The sequence below is a fragment of the Carcharhinus amblyrhynchos genome, chromosome 16 (assembly GCF_965287045.1).
Source record: "Carcharhinus amblyrhynchos chromosome 16, sCarAmb.v2.hapA, whole genome shotgun sequence".
Classification (NCBI taxonomy): domain Eukaryota; kingdom Metazoa; phylum Chordata; class Chondrichthyes; order Carcharhiniformes; family Carcharhinidae; genus Carcharhinus; species Carcharhinus amblyrhynchos.
The window spans coordinates 67931869-67938759 of record NC_137339.1 but is presented as its reverse complement, the minus strand read 5'-3'; the positions used below and the strand labels follow the sequence as shown (position 1 = coordinate 67938759).

Genomic DNA, 6891 nt, shown 5'->3' with positions numbered 1-6891 from the left:
TTGAGCCCAACTGAATAGCAGACAACTCAGAATTGGAATAGATTCCTGGCTTGGGTCACTGTCTGTGTGGAGTTTGTACGTTCTCCCTGTGTCTGTGTGGGTGCTCCGCTTTCCTCCCACAGTCTAAAAGACGTGCTGGTTAGACATGCTAAATTCTCCCTCAGTGTACCTGAATGGGCTCTAGAGTGTGGTGATTGGGGGGTTTTTGCAGTAACTTCATTGCAGTGTTAATGTAAGCCTATTTGTGAAACTAATAAATAAAGTTTCAACTTTTCATTTCTCAATTCAGTTTTACTGATTTGCCACAAAATGGGATAAATCATGCGATGTCATTTGGAAGAGGACCACAACCACGAGCAGGAAGGAGGCTGTACAACTGGGGTTACCGTCAGTTTGAACATGAATAAAGGAAGGCTGAATTCTATTGAGGATCAGATCATTGGGATTTGGATCTTTGCCTAAACTGGAACTAGATTAACAGTGTTATCACTTCGAATAGCTGAGTTTCTTTTTCCAAAACAGAATTACTGAAAAGAGATTAAACATCTATTCATACAAAGGACCCAGTCCTCTGCAAGCAGAAACACACAGAGGCATTATGCCTTTCCAATGAAAGAAAAGGATGGGGTTTTCTTCTTGGCAACACCTCGATCAATCAGAGTCTACTTGTCAATGAATCAGCGGCTGAAGTATAAACTCCCTTTGAAACTTGACATTCTTGTGTCGTTCCTGATGATTACAAGACAAAAAGCTTCAACAGCATGTGTCTTTATTCAGCAATGCTCAAGTTCTGTAATGCCAAGTGACTATTTATATACCTTATGCATAAAAATTACAAAAGTACATTAAATAACAATTCAAAGTTGACATTACATTAATTGTGTAATATGTATTTCTTTTAATACAGTACATGGCACTCTAAGGTGCCTCACTAAAGTTATAATTTTGTTTCATTCAAGGGAAACATGGGTATTGCTGGCTAGGCCAGCATTTATTGCCCATCCCTTATTGGTGAGAAGGTGGTGAGGAGCTGCCTTCCTGAACCGCTGCAGTTCATGTGGTGCAAATACACCCACAGTGCTATTAGGGAAGGTATTCCAGGATTTTTGACCTAGCAACAGTGAAGGAACGGTGAAATATTTCCAAATCAGGATGGTGAGTGACTTGGAGAACTTCCAGGAGGTGGTGTTCCCATATTTCTGCTGCTCTTATCCTTCTCAATGCTAACAGTTATGGGTTTGGAAGGTGCTGCCTAAGGAACCTTGGTGAGTTCCTGCAGTGGTAAACTTGGCAGCCAATGTGCATTAGTGGTGGAGGGAGTGAATGTTTGTAGATGGGGTGCCAATCAAGCAGGCTACTTTGTCCTGGATGGTGTCAAACTTCTTGATGGAGCTGCACTTATCCAGGCAAGTGGAGAGTGTTCCATCACACTCCTGACTTGTACATTGTGACAGGCTTTGAGAAGTCAGGAGGTGAGTTACTCATCACAGGATTCCTGGCCTTGGAACTGCTCTGGTAGCTATGGTATTTATATAGCTGGCCCTGGTCAATGGTAACCTCCAGGGTGGTGGTAATGGAGGATTAAGCAATGGTAATGCCAATGAACAATGTGTACAATGACTTCTCTCGGGGGGGGGTACAATGTTTGTTTGGTGTGTACAGTGTCTCTCTGGGATGTACAGAATCTGTCTCTGGGTGTTAGATGTCAGTCATGGTGACTGGTGTTGGCAAGGGGCTGAATATTTCATTAATGGGTCAGAGATCATGAGGTTCAGCATCACTGCCCAGCCTGACATGCTTCCTCAGCCTGTCCTCCTAAGCTCTGATTTTGAGGGTTAGAAGCCTCACGCTCTGTCTTTGCTTATTACGAGCTTTCAACCTCTATCCCTTGCTTCTTGGCCAGGGCTCCCAATCTTTTCACACGCTCACTTGTTCCAGCTGATAACGGCTCTTCCTGGCATTCATGACAATTCAATGGCGGGTGCATTAACATCGGAATTGATGGTGATTTGTACTGTTCCTTCATTATCCCGAGTTCAGCATGAATTTTACATGTTCACATCAACACTGGAGCAATTATCTCACATCTGGCAATTCTCCAAGTTCTGGGGGAAAGGGAGGGGGGGGTGGTGATGGGCGCGGAGAAACCTCGCATAACTGGTTTCCTGAAACATCCTTGACCTCAGAGAACAGCTATTGGCAATCTGTGACTGGCTTCATGATCGAGTTAATCTTTTGTGGGCAAAACAGAGAGAGGCGGAGGTAGGCTGGGATGTAATTTCTGCCTTCCTCAGACCGCACTTGAGGTCAGATTTTTGACAACCATCTGATAAATGGCTCAGGATGGCTTGGAAGTTGACTTGCGTGTGGGCAATGAAGGAAGAATAGTCAGTCATAAGAACATAAGAAATAGGAGCAGGAGTAGGCCATCTAGCTCTTCGAGCCTGCCCCGCCATTCAATAAGATCATGGCTGATCTGTCGTGGCTCAGTTCCACATTCCAGTCAAAAAGGGATGTGAACAAATTCTTCAGAGGTCTTAGCTTTGGGCTGCAGGTGTGGGATATGGGGTTTTCTTCTCCTAGGGGTCTTTCTCTCTCTCGTCAAGTGCTTGACAAGGAAAATTCTGCATTATTCCAGAACTGAACATGCACCAATTCAAACCCCATATACTTCACCAATGTATGACATCTCCCGTGTTCTGCCCTGTCCTTAATGAACATTCCCCACCCGGATCACACTATTGGAGAGATCCTGAGGCAGTGCTCACACTGCAGATCAGACTGTGGTGGTCCAATGCTCAGTTTGTTCATGTGAGTTTGCAGTTTGGGGGAGTCATTACATTATGAATATTATTTCTGCTTTAGGATCACATGGAATGAAATAAACAACACCAAGTTCCTGCTCCTATTTGGTGTAGCACTGATCTCTGACCAAAATCTGTATTTACATTTCCAAGGTCCTCCGACAGACTGATTGACACTCAGTGCTCATGTCCTCCCACTGCCTGACACTTACTGCCAAAGTTCTCCCAATGACTGACACTCACTGCCAAGGTCTTCTGATGGACCAACTAACACTCACTGCCAAAGTCCTCCCAATGACTGACAGCCATTGTCAAAGTCTTTTAGCCACGTGGCACCCACTGCCATGGATTTCCAATCTCTTCTTATTCACTGAGAAGCACCTCTAACGGACTGACTAAACTCCTCCATCTAACTGGCAGGGAACACAAATGATGAATTTGAGTGAAGCATCTGAGCAAGGCACTGGGCAGGTCGTGGCAAACAGCAGAGCAGAGCCATGAAGAGGGGTAATCCAGGCCTGGATGGCAGAACGCAGACTGCAATCCAGGACCGGGAATTGGTGATGCTTTCAGCAGCAAGTCTGGTGTTCTGCAGGAATTAGTGAGTCAATTTTTACTGCAGTGCAGGTTCTCAGAGGAATGCAAGGGACCATAATCTACTCACTGTACTGATGATTTAATGTTTTCTTTTCCTACATTCATGATCACCATTTCCTCTCCAACTCTCCACGCAGCCCCCCCCCCACCCCACCCCCCCACCACGCTTCCTATGAAAGTCTCTTTGCACCCAGTTCAGTCTCTAAGTCCAGCCCAGCCAGACATGAGTTTCAATTCAGTAAGTTTAACTCTTGCAGTGCAGTTTTACAAGGAGTCTGCTGTGCAGTAAAGGATTATGGGCATACTCTTGTCTTTTGAGTCAGACAGTCACGGGCTCCTGTCCTAATCCATAGTACAAAACCAGAAGTGATGATTCAGTACCATGCTTCACAAAGTGCTGCACTGTCAGAGGTGCCACTTTTATGAATGTGACATTAAACCAGTGCCACACCAGCCCTCGCAGAATGGGTACAAGGGATCTTTATTTGAATAAGGGAAGGAATTTCTTGCTGATGTCTTGCGCAATATTTATTCCTCAATTAACCTTGCAGGAACAGATTACCAATTTATCATAACATCACTTTGTGGGAGCTTGCTGTACAAAAAAACATATGGGGTGGCAAGACGGCACAGTGGTTAACGCTGCTGCGTCATAGTGCCAGGAACCCAAGTTCAACTCCGGCCTCGGGTCACTTTTTTGTGTGGAATTTGCACGTTGTCCTCGTGTGAGTGGGTTTCCTCCCACAGGCCAAAGATGTGCTGGTCAGGTTGATTGGCCAGGCTAAATTGACTGTAATGTCGGGGGGATTTGCAGTGTAAATATGTGGAGTTGTGGAAATGGGACCTGGGTGGGATTGTGGTTGGTGCAGACTCAATTGACTGAATGGCCTCCTTCTGCTCACAGGGATTCTAATGAATCATATGATTTAGGAACAGACCACTCAGCTCATCAAGCCAGTTTCACCATTCACACAGCTGATCTGATTTCAACCTCAACTGCACATTTCTGCCTACCCCAGATAAACTTTCACCCCCTTGCTTATCAAAAATCTGTCTAGCTCTACCTTAAAAACATTCAAAGACTCTGCTTCCACTGCCTTTTGAGGGAGAGAGTTCCAGACACTCACCATCCCCAGAGATGTGTTTTCCTCATCTGTCTAATACGGGCCACCCTTTTAGTTTTGAAACAGTGACCACTGCCACCACCCCCTCCCCCCCCCCACCCATTCTCAATTCTCCAAAAGGGAACATCCTCACCATATCCACCCTGTCAATATTCCTCAGGATGTTTTTTCTAACAAGGTAGATTCCCCAATATTTTTCCACATTGTATTGCACTTGCCACGCTCTTGCCCACTCACTTGTCTAAATCCTCTTGAAGTCTCTTGCAGGTTCCCAACAATTAACCACCCCTCCCCTCCACTGCTGACAAGTTAGGTAAAACCTCCCCGACAGCATTGCGAGGATATTAGTCCCAGACCTGTGAAGGTGCAACTGGTTCGCCCTGTACCCTCTGCAGGACACTACTGGGTGTGATCCTGGAAAAAAATCATAAGGACATTGAAAAAAAATGCTTTTTACTGCCATTTCCTCTGAACAGTTCTCTTGACCAGATATAAAAAGTGTGGAAAATGAGATGGAGGGTTGAGGGTGCTGTTTGGCTGAGTCACGCAAGTTGGAAATGGTCAAGAACAGAAAATGCTGAAAAACCTCAACAGGTCTAACAGCATCTGTGGGAGAAAGACTAGAGCCAAAATTTCCAGTCTGGATGACCCTTCATCCCAGCTTTTATCTCTGGAATTACTTTTTATCTGAGGAAATGGATCATTTTTCTTTCTGATTGGAGTAGGAAGGCAAGGGTGGATGTGTCAGCTAACTAATGGATGGAGCCTGGGGTCAAGTCATGCGAGGAAATCTCCAGGGATACATTTAACCCATTGTTGGCAACTCCTAACCGCAGGTCCTTGTTATTCAAACCTTCCCAATACCCATTGGAATGAATGACAAAAATCTTTCGGCGGGATTCTCCGTCCGCGCTCACCTCAAAACCCGAGAATCCCGCCTGAGGTCAATGGACCATTTCATGATCCGCGCCCCGCCCTCCTCGACCCCCACGCTCCACTCCGCCCCGCCCCCTCGACCCCCACGCTCCGCTCCGCCCCGCCCCCTCAACCCCCGCGCTCCGCTCCGCCTCGACCCTCGCGCCCCGCCCCGCCTCCAGAACAATTCTAGTGGCCGACCAGCTGGCATCCTTACGTTGCGTCTTGACGCCCACCCGATGACGACATCGCGCATTCACACATGATCATTACCTCCAAACGGACGGTGCGGCGGCCATCTTCGTACAGGGGCCGGAGGATGGAAATACCTTGAACATCGCTATTATTATACCTACAAATTGCACAAAGCATAAATGGCTCAATTATGATATTCCTGCTTACATTAGGCAAGGTAACTCGAAGTAGGCACCCCAATGACGCTGAGTAGAACCTATCCGCCAGCGCCATCTCCTCCTTCTGTGACAAGGTGGTAATGCCTACACGGCCTGGTGATGCCCTGCAGCGTTACCCAGAGCCTGGGAAGAGTGTGGCATTATTGACAGTTATTCCCTGTGAGGATCCCTGCAGCGCCACCCAGAGTCTGGGAAGAGTGCGGCATTATTGACAGTTATTCCCTTTGAGGATCCCGGCAGCGTCACCCAGAGTCTGGGAAGAGTGTGGCAATGATTGAAAGTTATTCCCTGTGAGGATCCCTGCAGCGCCACCCAGAGCCTGGGAAGAGTGTGGCAATGATTGAAAGTTATTCCCTGTGAGGATCTCTGCAGCGCCACCCAGAGCCTAGGAAGAATGCTGGAATGATTGACAGTTATTCCCTGTGAGGAGCCTTGCAGTGAAGATCCCTAAAGTGCTACCCAGAGTCTGGGAAGAGTGTGGAATAATTGACAGCTGAGCCCTGTAAGGATCCCTGCAGCATCACCCAGAGTCTGGGAAGAGTGTGGCAATGATTGACAGTTATTCCCTGTGAGGATCCCTGCGGCTTCACCCAGAGTCTGGGAAGAGTGCTGGAATGATTGACAGTTATTCCCTGTGAGGAGCCTTGCAGCGCCACCCAGATGTTGCCTGGTATGGAGAGTATTAGCTGTGAGGTGAGATTGAATAAACTAGGGTTGTTCTCCCTGGAAAGACGGAGGTTGAGGGGCAACCTAATAGAAGTTTATAAAATTATGAAGGGCATAGATAGGGTGAATGGTTGGAAGCTTTCTCCAAGGTCAAAAATTACAAACACAAGACGTCACAAGTTCAAGGTAAGGGGGACAAGGTTCAATAAGATATGCGGGGGACATTTTTTACCCAGAGGGTGGTGGGGGCCTGGAATGCACTGCCATGCAAGGTGGTTGAGGCAGACACGCTAGGATCATTTAAGACTTATCTAGATAGCCACATGAATAGACTGGGAAGGTTTATCCTCTATTCTCAGACTATGTTTGGTG

General features: G+C 46.8%; 1 long non-coding RNA gene across 1 annotated transcript; it reads right to left on the bottom strand.

Moving 5' to 3' along the window:
• Positions 1 to 270: 270 nt before the first annotated feature.
• LOC145354059 (uncharacterized) lies at positions 271 to 5943 on the bottom strand. Its single transcript, XR_013888789.1, has 2 exons — positions 5843 to 5943; positions 271 to 729 (listed from the first exon to the last, which is right to left on the bottom strand). It is a non-coding gene; the product is annotated as an uncharacterized LOC145354059 (long non-coding RNA).
• Between the last annotated feature and the right edge of the window lie 948 nt (positions 5944 to 6891).